The sequence below is a fragment of the Lycium ferocissimum genome, chromosome 9 (genome assembly GCF_029784015.1).
Source record: "Lycium ferocissimum isolate CSIRO_LF1 chromosome 9, AGI_CSIRO_Lferr_CH_V1, whole genome shotgun sequence".
NCBI lineage: Eukaryota > Viridiplantae > Streptophyta > Magnoliopsida > Solanales > Solanaceae > Lycium > Lycium ferocissimum.
Genome location: NC_081350.1, coordinates 27,294,049 through 27,312,285, shown reverse-complemented (window position 1 = coordinate 27,312,285; position 18,237 = coordinate 27,294,049). Strand labels below are relative to the sequence as shown.

Sequence of the window (18,237 nt, the reverse complement as noted above, 5' to 3'; positions counted from 1 at the left end):
ATCCTACCCCACCAAGAATTTAGTCGTCTCAAATCACGATACATCTTTGTTGCACGGATGAATGGAATACTCGGAACCGTGAGCCTCTTTCAAGATCAACTAATCAAATCACTAACCCTAGGAACGCAAATGCGCCCCTTAATCCTCAAAACACCCTCATCATCAAGAATAGCCTCCTTGGCTTCTCCACTTAGCACCTTATCCCGAATCTTGCACAACTTCACATCCTCAAACTGGTGGGCCCTAATCTGCTCCAAAAGAGATGACCTCGCCTCCACACAAGCTAGAACCTTACCAGGTTCTGAAATATCAAGTCTCACCATACTATTAGCCAAATACTGCACCTCCATAGCTAAAGGACGCTCTCCCACAATCAAACGCGCCAAGCTACCCATACTCACTGCCTTTCGGCTCAACGCATCAGCTACCACATTAGCCTTTCCCGGATGATAAAGAATGGTGATATCATAATCCTTAAGCAACTCCATCCATCTACGCTGCCTCGAATTTAGATCCCGCTGATTAAACACATTCTGCTGAAGACTACGGTGATCCGTGAACACCTCACAATGGACTCCATACAAGTAATGCCTCCAAATCTTCAAAGCGAAGACTACTGCAGCCAACTCTAAGTCATTTGTGGAGTTTGTGTTCCCTACTTCTATTAGAGAACACATTTTCCTCATTTTGAAGTAACTTTTTTCCTAAGAAAGATGTTTTCCAAAATTTTTGTCCAATCAAATATTAATTTTTTTTTCCCTCCATACTGAACGCACCCTAAATCATTAAAATATTCAGAAAATGCGCGGCGTCACGATGATTTTCTGATAGTCGCTTCAAGTTTTTGTGTTTGTTTTTAAGTAAAATTTCTGGGTTTTGTTCATTCTTAACAATTGTTACTGATTGACATCATTATATAGCTATCATGCAGCTTGTTCTGCAGATTCTTTATGGGGTTTTGATATTTACAAGTTGGTGCTCTCCGAGAAGGCCAGGGGTTTTAGAGAGATGAAACTGATTTTAGCTATTTTTCCAAAAGTAGAAAGTAAAAAAAAAAAAAAAAAAAGAAGAAGTTAAATACTTTTCCGTTACTTCTTGCATGTCGAGTTCTTCTGTTTCTGTTTCATGTTTTTTGGTTTAGGAGTTTAGAGGTAAATTGACTGAAATGGGAATATCAGTGTGCTGAAATTTCTAAAAATAGTTGAAAGCACTTTAGCTGTCGACTGTCTCCGTACTGTACTCTACTACTGATTGATGTATGCTTTTGAAAGAAGAGATCATGTTTCTGTTACCATTCTAAAAAAAATGGAGAGATCATGTTTGTGCACCGGTACAAGTTGGAAATAAAATTAATATCGATTGATGCAATTTGATTTTGTTTTTGATGCAGGCGCTTCATTGAGATGACAATTTCTGATATCATGGAAGAAGTGGGATGTAGTAGTGGTAAAGAGAAGATATCCAATGGATCAACGATGATGGATTTTGATATCAACGGTCTTTTTGAAGTAGATGATGATGATGATTGGGATGACGATGAGGATGTGGATGATAATCTTGATGTGACTATAATTAAAGAGTTGGGTGAAGGTTTCTTGAGAAACTTTTGAAAAAAGGCATCAACTGGTTTCTTTGAGAAGTATGGTGTAGTCAGCCACCAGATTAATTCATACAACGACTTCATCAACTATGGTATCCAAACGGTGTTTGCCTCGGTTGGGGAGATCCATGTTGAGCCAAGTTATGATCCATCAAAGAAAGGTGAAGGTGATTGGAAGCATGCTTCTGTCAAGTTTGGGAAAGTATCCCTTGAGCATCCAAAGTTTTGGACAGGGGAAAAGTTTTCTGTGGATGGTGGAAAAGAGTACCTGGACTTGTGGCCTCGGCATGCTCGCCTTCAAAAGATGACTTATTCTGCCAGTATTATGGTTGAGACTCATATTCAGGTTAGAAAATGTTTGTTTTTGTCTAATATTCAATTTTTTTGTCTATAGTCTAAAGTTTTATGTGTATCAATTTCTTTCTGTTTATTTATATTCATTCATTTTTGTCTCATTCTCAATTTTGAATTGGCCAGCTTGCGGTTTTCTACTATTTTTGGTGTACTCCTTATCTACGGGTGACTTTTTGCCGTAACCTTAATAAAATTATTACTTTACCAAAAAAATTGGATTAGCTAGCTATTTTCTAAAATGATTGGATTGTGTTGTTCTTCCGTAGATTAAGTTGTCAATCTTTGCACAGTTCTTTATTAAATACATTGCTCATCTGAAGAAAAGTAAGACAATGGTCATCACAAAGGAAATAAGAGCTCTGAGCTGCATGCATCCTAATAATTAATACTTTGTCATTTATTTGAACTTGACAAAATTCACCTTTATCTGGACTACTACTGATAGTTGAAATATAATCCCTTCTCATTCATGTCATGCATTGGCAGATTTTTCCGGTTAGCATTGAGGACACATCCAAAGATGTCATTTTTTTCCCTGTCCATTTCTTATTCTGTTAACTTAATTGGCAGCCCTTATATATGATTTCAGGTTTATACTAAAAAGCTAGTTAGAAGCGACAAGTTCAAAACTGGGGTAGAACAGCTTGTTGACAAGGAGTGTGTGATGGAAGATAAAAGGGATGTCCTGATTGGGAGAATCCCCGTGATGGTGAACTCAGAGTTGTGCTGGATGAATGGTATTGACAAGCCTGATTGTGAATTTGATCATGGGGGATACTTCATAGTCAAAGGGGCTGAAAAGGTAATATCTTCCTGCTAGCACTTCACTCTCGATACTTGTAGAGGGCATAGAAAACAAGGCTGGACAGTTGGTTGTAGCTGGTACACTATTTAAGCCGTAATGAGTCTAAAGGGAAAATTAAAGATACCATTCAAACTTCAAAGTACAGCCACATCAACCGTTTAACTACACATCAACCTAGCATAACTCAAAATAGTCGAAGTTCACTTGTTAATGTTAGAATTTATGTTTGAAATTAAGAATCTTAGCTTAGTTGGAATACGACACCTTTTTCCTACAATATGATTGAGTATTGGAATGAGATGAGTCTTACGGAGTCGAATGCATATAAATAATTTGTTTAGTCGAGCCATACTAGTTTAGGATTGAGACGTAGTGTTGTACTAGTAGTTGTTGTTGCCTGAATAGGTGTGTCATTTGACAGACATTGTAACTTTGAAAAATCAGATAATTGCAACAACTGTGTCCCTATAATGGAAAATGTAACAAAAGAGGAGGAAAGAGAGCAGAGAAATTTAACTTTCATGTTGGACATTTAACTAAGTGATTGATTAGAATGACGTGTCACGCGTAGTGTGAGCCTGTGAGGTTCTTCTGAAGGTGCTATCTACTTTTTGGGTTTGTTTATTTGTTTTAATTGAAGATTGGTCTTATGAAGGTGAAATTTATGTACCACTTTACTGTAGGAAAGAATAGGAAGAGAATATTTTTCTTAGAGAATGTTCAAGTTGTATTAGGCTACTTAAGGCCACTTGAGATGATTACAATCATCAATTACATCTATTTATACTACTCAAAAAAATAATTCAAAAGTCTTGCACAAATAACTAGATACATGTATCACAATTCACTGGATACATGTATCACAAACTTTTAAACGATTTCTTGAAAAACTAAGAGATAATATTGAAAGACTAAATGATATTCTTGAAACAATAAAGAACTCCTAGAAAACATAAAAGTCAAGGATAGTATCCTTGTGAATGCATTAATTCCAACACTCCCCCTTAATATATTTGCTTGACAACTCCAATGCGTTCTCGAAGATAGCAAACCTTTTCTCTAGGAAGTGCTTTGGTGAAGATGTCGCAAGTTGTTCTCCGTCCGGCAATAATGCAACCGAATTTCACCTTTCTCTTGTGCTTCTCTTGATAAAATGGTACTTGATGGAAATATGCTTCGATCTTTCATGGTTGATCGGATTCTTGGCAATGGCAATCGCTGATTTGCTATCGCAATACAAAACAGTCCCTTCTTTTTGTTTTTCACCAATATCTTCAAGAATTCTCCTAAGCCAAATAGCTTGAGAAGTAGCCTTAGCTGCTGAGACATATTCGCTTCGAGAGAACTTTGTGGATTGAGCAACAACACTTTGCTTTTTTGACAACCAAGAACAAATGCTTGAACCAAATAAGAAAACATAACCAAAAGTACTCTTCATGTCATCTATACTTTGACCTAATACTATCATAATAGCCAATTAAGTCCAAATCTCCATCAAATTTGTACATTATCTCATAATCCATTGTTCCTTGCAAGCAGCGTAGAACACGCTTTGCAGCTCCAAAATGCACTTGGCTTGGTTCTTACATGAATCCTGATAATAAACTAGCACCAAACATAATGTCAGGTCTTGTTGAAGTAAGATATAGCAGGCTTCCAATCAAGCTCCTGTAAAGTGAGCTATTAGCTTTCTTTGCTCTATCATCTTTTCTGAATTTCTCATTTGCTGCTAATGGTATGTCCACAGACCTGCAATCCATCATTTTAAATTTTTGAAGAATACTTTTAGTATACTTCTTTTGAGAAATAAAAATTCCTTCTTTCACTTGAGAAACTTCAATGCCCAAGAAATAATGTAGCAACCCGAGATCACTCATTTCATAGGTTTGCATCATATCTTGCTTGAATTTCGCATCATCTTCCGATCATTTCCTATAAAAATCGTATCATCCACATAGAGGCAAACAATGACAATGCTGCCATGTTCTTGCTTCACATACAAAGTGGCTTCGCTTTTTACTTCCGAAAATTATTTTTCGAAAGTATGCATCAATTTCATTGTACCAGGCTCTTGGCGCTTGCTTCTAACCCATAAAGAGCCTTTTTTAGCCTGTACACCTTCTCTTCTCCCCCTTGAACAAAAATCCTTGAGGTTGCTCAACATAAATTTCTTCATCAAGTTTTCCATTTAGAAACGCAGACTTAACATCAAGTTGAAAAATCTTCCATTTCTTTTGTGCAGCAACAACAATCAAGGTTCTAATTGTCTCAAGACGTGCAACTGGAGAGAAAGTTTCGTAGAAATCACTACCTGGCTTTTGAGTGAAACCTCTAGCAACCAACCTTGCTTTGTGCTTTTGAATATCTCCTTCTTGATTGAGTTTGATTTTGTAAATCCATTTTAGACTTACAACTTCTCTTTCTTTGGCTACATCCACAAGCTCCCAAGTATTATTTTTCTCAATCATCCGAATTTCTTCTACCATGGATGTCTTCCAAACATCATGCTTTATTGCCTTCTCATAATTTTACGGCTCAATACAGCAAAGTTGCATCTTTGATAGATGTCACTCAACATTCTTGTTCCTCTTGGAAGTGGTTCTTCATCTTCCGGATCCGAGATTTCTCCCCTTGAGGGACATCTTCCTCTTCCTCATCCTCTTCTTGACTTGGCACATTTAAAGAAATGATAGAAGTATTCTCCACCTTTTTATCTTTCCAATTCCATGCTATTTTTTCATCAAAAATGACATCTCTACTAACAACAAGTTTGTTAGTTTTGACATCGAGAAGCCTATAGCCTTTTGTCACATCACTATAACCAAGAAATATACATTTTTGACTCTTTTCATCCAATTTTGTTCTTTTTTCAGCATGTATATGAGCATAACAAATACACCCGAAAATTTTAAAATGACTTACAGAAGGTTTCATTCCACTCCAAGCTTCAACTGGTGTCTTATCCTTCAATGCCTTTGTCGGGCACCTATTGAGGATGGACACCGCCGTATGTATCTTTTCGCCCAAAAATATTTGCAAGCGACCCTTTCTCATTCATCATCGTTCCGGCCATTTCAACAATGGTTCTCGTTTCTCCTTTCGATACACCATTTTGTTGAGGAGTGTACCGCTTTTGTAAGTTGCTTCTCAATGCCTTCATTTTTGCAATATTCTTCAAATTCTCGACTTGTGTATTCACCTCCTCCGTCATCGCGAATGGTTTTGATCTTTCTTTTTGCTTCTCAACAAAGGCTTTAAATCTCTTGAATGTAGCAAATGTTTCGACTTTTCTTTCAAGAAATAAACCCAAGTCATTCTTGAAAAATCATCAATAAAAATTAGAAAGTACCTTTGGCTTCCCAAGAGATTTGGAGTCTTCATTGGTCCACAAATGTCGTATGGATTAGTTCCAAAAGTACACTTGCTCTCCAAGACTTCCCTTTGGAAAAGACTTTCTATGTTGCTTTCCCATAATACAACTTTCACATGGATCCACCTCAGCATGTATCTCGGAAGGCCTTGCACCATGTCTTTTTGCTTGAGAAGCTTCAAACCATCAAAATTCAAGTGACAAAACCTTTTGTGCCAAAGCCATGAATCATCTACAACTTCATTTTTTAATGCATTGTAATGAAGTTGTAAAGGAAAGTTTCTTTTTATCATCTTTACTTTAACAATGACTTGATTTGGCTCAATTTTATCATAAATTCTACAACAATTATCTCTAAACACAAGAGAATAACCATTTTCCATGAGCTGACCAACACTAAGCAAATTTTCTTCCAAGTCAGGAACATAAAGGACACCTGAATTTGCTTACCGCTCCCTTTTCTGTTCATCGAAATGGTACCTCTACCTTTTGCATCAACTAAGGCTTCATTCCCCATTCTCACTTTAGAAGTGATGCGATTAATTGAGAGGAAAGTCTTTTCATCTCCAAATCATATGATTGGTACAATCGCTATCAACATACCATTCATTGCTTTTTGTCAAGCATCGATTGAGAAGCGTAGAAAAGGTTTTCTTCCTTTTCTTACTCTTTTCCTTCACAGAAATTTACTTGCTCCTGTTGCTTGTGCCTGCAGTCCTTCTCAATATGGCCAAACTTTTTACCAAAGTTACATTGGGGCTTTCCTTTGTGCCAACATTTTTCTGCATTATGATTAGTCTTTTTGCAAATTTTACAAAAAAGACTAGTACTTTTCTCACCTTTTTCTTCAACTTTCTTAGTAGAGCCATCACGATCTGCTTCTTTTTTGGATTGTACTTCTTTTTTGTTGATTCTTTGAGAAATTTTGAGAATTCTCATTGGTTCTGGACTGGAAAGCCGTCTCTTTGGGTTGATTCTCACGAAAAAAATCTTGGCTTCTCGTGTGCACGAAACGATCTAACTAGCTCTTTGATGGAAAGCTTAGAAAGATCTTTCGTCTCCTCAATGATAGCAACAATATACTCATACTTTTCTGTGACCCTAATTAGAATCTTTTCCACAACTTGTTGGTCAGAAATTTCATCACCATGATTTCTAATTTCATTAACAATATTCATGACTCTTGTGCAATATTCATCGATTTTTTGATTCTATCATCTTCAAATTTTGAAACTCTCTTCTAAGAGTTTGAAGATTGATAGTGCGTACCTTTTTCGTCACCATACCTTAGCTTCCGTGAGACTCCCAAGCTTGCTTTGCGTTCTCACAAGTAGCAATTTTTGCAAAAATGCTCTTGAGACTCCCATTTGAATTTTGCTCAAAGCCTTTGCATCTTGACGACGCTTAGCCTCAAGATTTTTCATCTCTCGCTACCGAAAGTTCACCATCATCTTCGGCTCTTCATAGCCATTTGCAACAATAGTCCACAAACCTTGACTTTCGCATAAGTTCTCATTCTTATCTTCCAGTATTCAAAGTCATTTCCATCAAAAAATGGAGTAAGAACAACTGAAGAATCAGCACCATCATTTGTTTTAGATGCCATAATTTTTTTCTTCACCTAACCCCAGATTAAGAACGAAAACTGCTTTTGATACCAATTTGTAGGAAAGAATAGGAAGAGAATATTTTTCTTAGAGAATGCTCAAGTTGTATTAGGCTACTTAAGGCCACTTGAGATGATTACAATCATCAATTACATCTCTATTTATACTACTAAAAAAAAACAATTCAAAAGTCTTGCACAAATAACTAGATACATGTATCACAATTCACTAGATACATGTATCACAAACTTTTAAAAGATTTCTTGAAAAACTAAGAGATAATATTGAAAGACTAAATGATATTTTTGAAACAATAAAGAATTCCTAGAAAACATAAAAGTCAAGGATAGTATCCTTGTGAATGCATTAATTCCGACATTTACATAATGTCCCGAATTTTAGAGTTTGGACTGATGAAACAGTTTTGTAGCATGCATAAACCTTTAGGAGGAAAGACGATGTGCCTTCATCATAATTTGATGTAGTTGGATATACATACTCTTAGTAAGATAAGAACCGTGATTTTGTAAGAGAAGTTGCAAAATTTGGTGATCAGTTATTTCTCTTCTGTAAAAACTTTGACGCCAGTATAGGGATAATATAATAACTCTGTCTTTGTATAATGTGTTGATTTCGAGCTGATCGTGTGCCGCATGTTTAATACAAATTGCACAAATATGAAATATGTAGTGTATGCGCTATTTATTTATTTTTCTTGATAAAAAAAATGAGTTACTTATTTTTTCTGGAAGCACGTATTCGATAAGAATTTTGACATTGTATTTTTTTCCCAAAAACAAAAAACTGAGACGTTGTATGATTTGTGGATTCAGAGTGTTGCATGGATGCCTTTTAATACAAGTAGCACAAATCTGTGCTGATAGGTTTTTACTTTTCTATAACCCATCAACTAGTCTCGGTTTCCATCTTTTAACCCCGAACATGAATGTCCTCAGTTCTAAGAGAAATTGAATGTAATGGAAAAGAGTGAAAAAGACGAGAGCTAATAAGGAACTTGAATTTTTCAAGAACTTCTGACATGACCTATATATAGAATATAGCGCAAGTATGATGGATCCTAGAGCCAGACCCCGTTTAACCTACATGTGCAGCTTAAAATTCTGATGCCGGAACTCAAGGTATGAACTTTGTGTTCCATTAAGACAGTAGACAATTTTTGGAGTGCCTACTTAGTATCTTATAAATGATTCGACGTCAACAACAAAATATCTTTCCATAAAAGACACAGACCAGTTGGAGATCAGATTTCATTGTTAGCTAGCTTAGAGACTCATGATTCTAAGTATATCAAATGGTTTGCGCTGCTCTATGTTGTTCCTTAGATTGTGAGTTTTGGAGTTTAAAAAAGGTGATACGCACTCAAAGGATGCGCTTATGGACCTAAAGCTGTTAACTCGAAGACAATGGTCCAAGTAAAATCGACTGTGCTTGTTGAATTTAAGGCAGTTGTAACAACAGTTCATGGTTGAACATTCTTTTTATAGCATCATCTGCATAACTTGGCTGGTGGTGACAGTGAACCAACATTTTCAGAATAGTTAAACAAATAACATTTTCAGCTTCAGTTGTCTTCGGAAAAAAGGGGTATTTAATGCAGGAATGAGTTTGATGTCTACTTTCAGGACAATCCTTTTCTAACTTCTGGAGAAAGGATGAGGAACCATTCACTGTGTTTGCTTCATGTCAATTTTATTACATCTTAACCCCGTTGCATATAGAACTGGCATCAGATTAAGATTTTTTTTTTCTTTTGATGAAGTAACGTTGAGCATGTGCCTCTCTACCCCGCAAAGGTAGGGTGAGGTCTGCATGCATCCTACCTGCCCCTGACCCCACTTGTGGGATAAATTAGGTATTTTGCTATCTTTTTAACTTTGGGCGCGCATTCTAACCGCATGCTATTACTATAGTGATATAGAGTATTGTTCAACCTTTTTGGCCTTTTAGAAGTAAATTTCCTGACGCAGTTCTTTAAAGATTAAAAGCTCTTGCAATTTCCATTTCAGATCTTCATTGCACAGGAGCAGATCTGTTTAAAAAGACTCTGGGTTTCTAACAATTCTACTTGGATGGTTGCGTATCGCCAGACTGAGAATAGGAAGAATGTCTACATTAAACTGATTGAGACCTTGAAGCATGAGCACATCAAGGGAGGAGGACAAAAAGCCCTCACTGTGTACTTCCTGATGGAAATGCCAATTTGGGTCCTGTTTTTTGCTCTAGGTGTATCCTCTGACAGGGAAGTAGTAGATTTGATTGATGTGGATATTGAAGATACTAATATCGTCAATATACTAGTAGCTTCAATCCACGATGCTGATGAGAAATGTGAGGATTTCAGGAAGGGGAAAAAGGCTCTCGCTTATGTTGATAGACTTATAAAGGGTTGTAAATTTCCACCTCAAGAATCTGTTGAGAAGTGAATAAAAGAATACCTTTTCCCGAATCTTAGTGGTCTCAAGCAGAGGGCTCGCTTCCTTGGCTATATGGTAAAGTGCCTCTTGCATTCTTACATTGGTCGCAGAAAGGTTGACAACAGAGATGATTTTCGAAACAAGAGATTGGATCTGGCTGGTGAGCTTCTTGAACGAGAGCTCAGGGTGAGAGGCGTATGGTGAAAGCAATGCAAAGAGATCTTTGCGGAGATCGACAACTGCAACCTATTGAGCACGACTTGGATGCATCAATAATCACCAATGGTCTCTCCCGGTCTTTTTCTACTGGTCATTGGTGTCACTCTTACAAGAGAATGGAGAGGGTTTCTGGTGTAGTCGCAACTCTTAGACGAACAAATCCATTGCAAATGACTGCTGATCTGAGGAAAACACGTCAGCATGTTAAATACACTGGGAAGGTTGGCGATGCTAGATACCCGTAAGTGTTTGTAAATTTATATCGACCATTTTTTTGTCTTTCTGTTAGCAAAAATGGTGACTTCATTTGACTTGCTTCCTGATCCTTTGCTCATTCTGTCATAATTTTTTTGGTATTATGTTTCTTTTTCTGTCAACTTAAGTATGCTAATCTAATCACTTTTAAAATAACGTATGCAGACATCCTTCACACTGGGGAAAGGTATGCTTTCTATCTACTCCAGATGGAGAAAATTGTGGCCTGGTGAAAAATTTGGCTAGTAACGGGTCTTGTCAGCACAACTATTCTGAAGCCATTTTTTGAGACGTTGTCCCAGTGTGGGATGCAAAAGTTAGTAGATGATAGTGCCACCTCACTCCACGGAAAACAAAAGGTACTTCTAGATGGGGATTGGGTTGGAGTATGTGAAGATTCTGCACTCTTCGTTTCAAAACTAAGACATAAGCGCCACAGGAATGAAGTGCCACACCAGGTTGGCTCATGATCATTTTCACTTAATTATGTACAGCAGCATCATGGAACCTTGCTATTAAATTTTGTTTATATAGCAACTTTGTCATTGATTCACCCAAAGGATGGTCATAAAACTGTCAACCAAACATAGAAACTTGCCCTTTTCTCTTTTTCCTCAAGTAGGATGTAAATTTTTTGGTAACTGTATTAGATGAACAATATCATGTAAGCACCGCTGGAATAAGGTCCCACGTCAGGTTAACTCATAATCATTTGATTTAGTTATGTACAGATTCTTAAGACGTTACTTCAGAATATTTGTTTTGTGGGGGCGTGTGCACCGACGTGTATTTTGTTTGGGATAAAGTAGACTACTTGTTTATGAGTATGATCATCATTTCATCAAAAGGACTATTATCAAACTGCTAGCCAACTGTAAAACACTTGTCTTATTCTCTTTGCTTCTCAAGCTTACGGTATATTGCCTTGAATTGAATGTAAGATAACATATAGGACCGTAGGAGTGAAGTGTCACACCAGGTAAGTAGTGATCATTTTTATTTAATTATGTACAACAGAGTCATAAAAGTTACTGTAGAATGTTTTGGTATATTGCAAATACATTCATTTATTCATTAAAAGGCGATTATAGAACTATTAACCAAATCTGAAAGCCTGCTCCTTTTCTCTTTGTTCCTTAAATAGACGTGAATCTTGTAGTACACTATCGAATGCAGAATAAATTTTACATACTGGTAAATCCCAAACCCTGAAGCTACCAACAGTTGGTTGTACCTCTTTCCTCCTCTAGTGCCCGAAACAACCAACCTTTTGTTGGAACTAGAGGGTCTACCAGTAGAGCAGCCCTCTCTTGTCATTGCCGAGTTTCCTTAAATGGAAATAGATGCTATTTCAGGATAAGTAAAATACTAAAGTAGAGATACTATTTAGGAATCCAAAAAGGAAAAGGTTACGATGAGTCGGAATAGATGGAATCCTTGAACTCTGTCCATTCCACTTCTGTTATACTTTTTCCTTTTGGGAAATATCTCTTTTTTAGCGGTGTTGGCTGAGCTAGCTTGCACACCTCAGCTATTTCAGTGGGTATTTAGTATTTACTACCTCCTACCAATAGAGGTACCACCGTTAGCTCTCATCCAAGGCTCAGGTAGATTGGAAAATAAAATCACCTTTCGAGAATAGCTCTTTGCAATGTGCAGAAGTTCAAACTAACCAAATAAATTTTATACTGTAATACTTTTGAGATTTTGAATGATTCCAACAATAAAATACAATTCAAGAGTTCTCTATGAAATAACCTTTATCACAGATTTGGCGAAACAATATAATAAAATCCAACAGCTCTATGAAATAACAGTTATCACAGATTTGGCAAAACAATAAAGTGAATCCAAGAGTTCTCTATTATATAACGCTCACAAATTTGGAAATGCATTTGATGTTGTCTTCTAGCACTAGAAGATATACCATGCAAGTTAAAAGCATGGAAGTTTATGTAGCTTCTTCACTATGCAAATTTGACCCTATACCTTTTCCATTAGCACTGGATGTGCTGAGAAAAGTCTGTCTGTACATGGATATTAAAAATTGAGTCTATTACATTCTCTTGAGGAGATTTTGTATATTGTACTATAAGATCTGTCAATTTGATATACATAAAACTTTTCTTCTAGGTTGAAGTTAAGAGAGATGAGCAGCAGGGTGAAGTTCGCATATTTTCTGATGTGGGAAGGATTATGCGCCCACTTCTTGTTGTTTCGAGTCTTAAGAAAATCAAAGATTTGAAAGAGGGAGATTATGGTTTCCAATCTCTTCTGGACAATGGGATTATTGAGCTTATTGGACCTGAAGAAGAAGAAGACTGTCGAACTGCATGGGGAGTTGACTACCTCTTGAAAGCAGATAAAGAGAATCCACCTGCTAATTATACACACTGTGAATTGGACATGTCATTTCTGTTAGGCTTGAGCTGTGGTATTATCCCTTTTCCAAATCATGATCATGCTAGGAGGGTCCTCTATCAATCTGAGAAGCACTCTCAACAGGCAATTGGGTTTTCAACAGTGAATCCAAACATCAGAGTTGATACGACTACCCAGCAATTGTATTACCCTCAGATGCCACTTTTCCGGACAATGTTGTCAGATTCCCTCGGGAAACCAAAATGTGCTCGTCACCAGAAAGGAATGCTTCCACGGCCTGAATACTACAATGGTCAATGTGCTATTGTTGCAGTGAATGCTCATCTTGGCTATAACCAAGAAGATTCATTGGTTATGAATCGTGCATCACTGGAGCGCGGAATGTTTCGATCGGAGCATGTCAGGAGCTACAAGGCCGAGGTCGACAATAAGGAAGCTATTGGAAAGAAGCAAAAGATTGAGGACTCTGTTAACTTTGGGAAAACCCAGAGTAAAATAGGACGAGTTGACAGCCTAGATGATGATGGTTTTCCATTCATTGGGGCAAATCTCCAGTGCTGAGATATCATAATTGGGAAATATGCTGAATCAGGGGCTGATCACAGTGTCAAGAAGAAGCATACCGAAAGGGGCATGGTTCAGAAGGTTGTGCTCTCTGCTAATGATGAAGGAAAGAATTTTGCTGTTGTATCTCTCAGACAAGTAAGATGCCCTATATATATACTATATTTCTATATTTCTATATGTTTTAAGATGCAGTTTATGAGAAACATGTCATCATTTAAGAAACCATATTAAGTTTGCTGGCAATTTAGCAAGTTTCTTAAAGTACTTGCGCTTCATGGGGGATGTCTTCGTAATAAAAGGAGAACGGATGCTACGTACATAAAGACCATACATAGCTTCAAGTGCGTTGAACTATCATATTAATGAACGCATAGATAGACTAGCCACTGAACTGACTAAAAAGCTGATTTGTCTATAATTAGCATTAGTAGACTCTGCTAAAGCTTCAAAACTAGAGGCCATTATAGAAAACCTTCAGCTATTTGTTTTAAGGACTGACTGATGTAATAAATCTGATGTTGATATTCTGATCCGTCAAATGTGTCCTTGGTAAGTATTATCCTGTGTCGGAGGTTTTATCCAGTAAGACAGGGTGATAATAAACTACCCGAGCTCCCGGTTTTCAGCCAATGTAGGAAATGTCCAATGTACCAACAGAGCACCCTCCACCCCCCAACGAGGGGTTTGTGGCTGCCCTTTTGCCCCACCTATTGACGAATCAATCCTTCAACAAATCCTTATGAGGTATTAAATCCTTATGAGGTATTAGTCCCCCACCAACATGGTGTGAGGTAATTTTTGTCCTGAAAAGAAGCCTGATGAGGTGATTGTAGAGAGCTTATAAGCTGTTCAAGTCCCTTGTCTTTGACATATATATGTGGGACAAGGTCCCAAGTACCAATAGCTGATAATAATTTTATGACACGAATTAGTTACCTTTATCTCAAGAAAAAAATTATAACATGATTGAACTTTCTCACTGCAAAACTTTATTTGATATATTAGAGCACCCTCCAAAAATGTTGCTGCACCCGTATTGAATTCTCCAAAAATGCACTACTTTTGGAGAATCCCACACGCACCGTCGACATTTATGATGAGTCCGAGCAACATAGGTTATATCTATTAAAAGTTCTTTTACTTTGAAGAGTTAGCAAAGAAAGCCTAATCGCATATGTTTGTTTCATTTATGGTGTAAATTGAAACATGTAAATACCGCTGAATCAGTGCTACAGATGTCAGAATCCCTACAGGACTAGATAGGGAATACTTTGCTGTTTTTCTTTGACAACATTGCACAGTTCCTATAGCACAGCCTTTGTGATACTTTATCTATAAAATTACTTTACCTTCTCAAGAAAAAGTTAGCAAAGAAAACTGTTAGGTGTAAGCATTACGCTTCTGTGTTATAATTCAATATACATGTGAAAAAGTTGGTCGCCTCCTACTCATCTTTACGTTTCTTCAACCCTATCCTTCCTCGAGAAAAAGAAACTCAAGAGTACCTGGAAGACACTATATGACTGATCCTAATTCATTTTAAGTGACTCCAGTATTCTTGTACATTCTGTGCAGGTTCGTACTCCATGTCTTGGAGACAAGTTCTTTAGCATGCATGGACAAAAGGGTGTCCTTGGATATCTGGAGTCTCAGGAGAATTTTCCTTTTACAGATCAGGGGATTGTTCCAGACATTGTAATCAATCCCCATGCATTTCCTTCAAGGCAAACACCTGATCAGCTGCTGGAAGCCGCTCTGGGGAAGGGCATTGCCCTAGGTGGTGGTAAAAAATATGCCACTCCCTTTTCCACTTTATCGGTTGACGCCATAATGGAGCAGCTTCATGGGTAAGATCTACGAATGCTGTATCCTTTTTTGTAATTACATGTTCTTGTGCCAACCAGTTAAGCTGTGTTTGATTTATTGTAGTCAATTGTGAATTCTGGTGATTTGTCATTGACTATTAAATGCTATATGACCTGTAGGCGAGGATTCTCGAGATGGGGAAATGAGAGAGTTTATAACGGTCGGACGGGTGAAATGGTTCATTCCCTTATCTTCATAGGCCCTACATTCTACCAACGCCTCATCCATATGGCTGAAGACAAGGTCAAATACCGTAATACTGGGCCTGTCCATCCCCTTACTCGCCAACCTGTGGTAGACAGAAAACGCTTTGGTGGAGTTAAATTTGGTGAGATGGAACGCGACTGTCTTATAGCTCATGGTGCTGCAGCAAATCTGCATGAACGCCTTTTCACACTCAGCGACTCCTCCCAGATGCACATCTGTGGGAAGTGCAAGAACATAGCGAATGTAATCCAGAGGTCCGTTCAAAGCGGAAAGGTAAGGGGTCCGTTTTGTGAATCAGTTGAAGATATTGTGAAGGTTGATGTTGTTGGAATTTTAACTAAATGTGGACTAACATTAACTTAATCATTGCGGTTTATAAAACGGGCTAAATAAATATAGTTGGTGAACATGACTTGGCCATTCAAATATTGGATTCCTTGTTGGGCCTGAATCACTTCAAGTATTGGTGTGGATTGGCAGTAGTGTAGGCCCTGTTGAAGACCTAATAAAGCCTATTATGGGAAGGCCCATTAGGTCAAGGCTTGACGCCTATAAACATATGGCTAGGTCACCTCCCATCTTCTCAACCCTAAAAGGCAACCGCCCATTCGACCGGCCAACAGGAAGATGAGAGGAAGACATCAATCGTTCCATACATCCGAGTGCTTCCGCATTAATAAATAAGATGACTAAAGCGTAGTTTGTTAATCTACCGCTTAATTATGGTGTTTTTGATTTGTGCAATAATCCTAGGGCTATCAAAGGTAAATTAACATTTGGTATCGTGTTTTGATTGCATAGATCTAGAATCCTATTAGATCAATTATGAAAAATAATTATTTACCTAAGCGTGAACGCCTAATGGAAATTGGTTGAGTCTACAACCCAAACCCTATGGTAGAGTTTGAGTTTTGTTTGTTGGTTCTATTTTAATTATGATGCGTATGAGCATGTACTGTATCAAAATAGTATTGAAACATGAAACTCAAGTTGGCTTTCGTATGGGACTCTCAAGTCTTCAGCGGTATTCATCTAATACTTGGTGCCCTTTACTAGTTACCTTGTTCCTTATGTAATAGTAAAGTATAAGATCCTATTTAGTAAGCTATTTCAGGAATCCGTCGGATTCTTGAGTCGTCGTTTTCTTTTAGTTCCCGCTACAGCGATGGTCCTTTGGATAAGTACTGCGTTAATGAAGAAGATTTGGAGAAATTCTTGTATTTGTATCTTGTTTTTGGTATCACTGTCAATGTTCGACACTTGAGCAATCCTTAATTGTTTCCATATTTGATCTAGAAACAGAAAGAGATGCACACCCCTTGATGGTAAATAACGTAATGAAAAGATCGTTCCTTGTTTAGAATTAAATCAATTTTATATTATTATAATATTTGAAAATTTTGATGGTTAAAAATTTGCAATTAAAGTCATACTTGGTCTCTTATAATCAATTTTGTCCTTTATGATAAAGCCTCAACTTGTAAAATTGATATGAGGTTTTAAAATCACTGGATTCTCTCTACTTATGGGTTTTCACCTAGAAGATGAATACTATGTACGACCTTTTAAGCCATTCCTTGTTGTGTGGACCAATTAACTTTATGTACCATTTACCTTGTTCCTGTCATTAACATTGAGCTCTTAGTGGTTATTTCAAGGGTTGTTAGTAAGGAGTTTAGCATGCCTGACGCTTGAGTTCTGTATGTGCTCACTGATTTTAGGGATGGTGACTAACACTCAGTATATGGCCTTAGGGGTACATGTGATTTCGTGCCTAATTTCGTGTAGAAGGTGGATTTACATTATGAAGTATATATGAATCTGCCTGCGAACTTAGAGGTGTACCATGATCTAACATAAATATTTATATTTGCTAATCGAGTAATTATTTAATTTCTTTAAAGCAAATATTAGTTCAATATGTTAAGTAATATTTACTAGATGAAGTAATCAATTGTCTTGAGTACAATTTAGCATGTGAAAACATGAAAATCAATATTTTATTTATGGTTGATTTAATTTTTGGAACTGGATTTAAATAATGAAAGGGGATATTCATTGAAAGAAATAGTTTGAGAATTTTGAGTGTGATCGTCATATTACTTTAAGAATCCTATGACAATATTTTGCGACTATCTATCAAGATACCTTTGTACTCGTGACCTTTGGTTACTTACACATTTAAAAAATTTAGTGTGTGAAAAAATTTATTTTCGTCAATCGATCAGTTACAAATTAGAAATTTATGCGGAGGAAAGGCACTCACTTTGCCAAAGAGTACAAAATTTCTAATTGTTAATATAATAGTGATTGGATTTTATATATATAAATATATTTTATTTTATTTTTTGAGAAATTAGATTAGATCTTTAATAGTGGTCTTTTGAAATCGAGCCTGGCCATGTTGATGAGAGTGATGTGTTATTGCTATCTCACCTGTAATTCATAAGAATGTCATATTCCTTTGCACATGACTTTATTACAATTAGATCGATTTAATTGATTCACAAATTCTCGAGATATTTGTTTGTCTTGGAAGCTAACTTTGCAGTGATACTTTACATGACCAA

At 36.9% G+C, this 18,237-nt stretch overlaps 1 pseudogene; it reads left to right on the top strand.

The window, feature by feature from the left end:
• Positions 1-1,421: 1,421 nt before the first annotated feature.
• LOC132069358 (DNA-directed RNA polymerases IV and V subunit 2-like) overlaps positions 1,422-18,237 on the top strand; it is an 87,051-nt pseudogene continuing 70,235 nt past the window's right edge.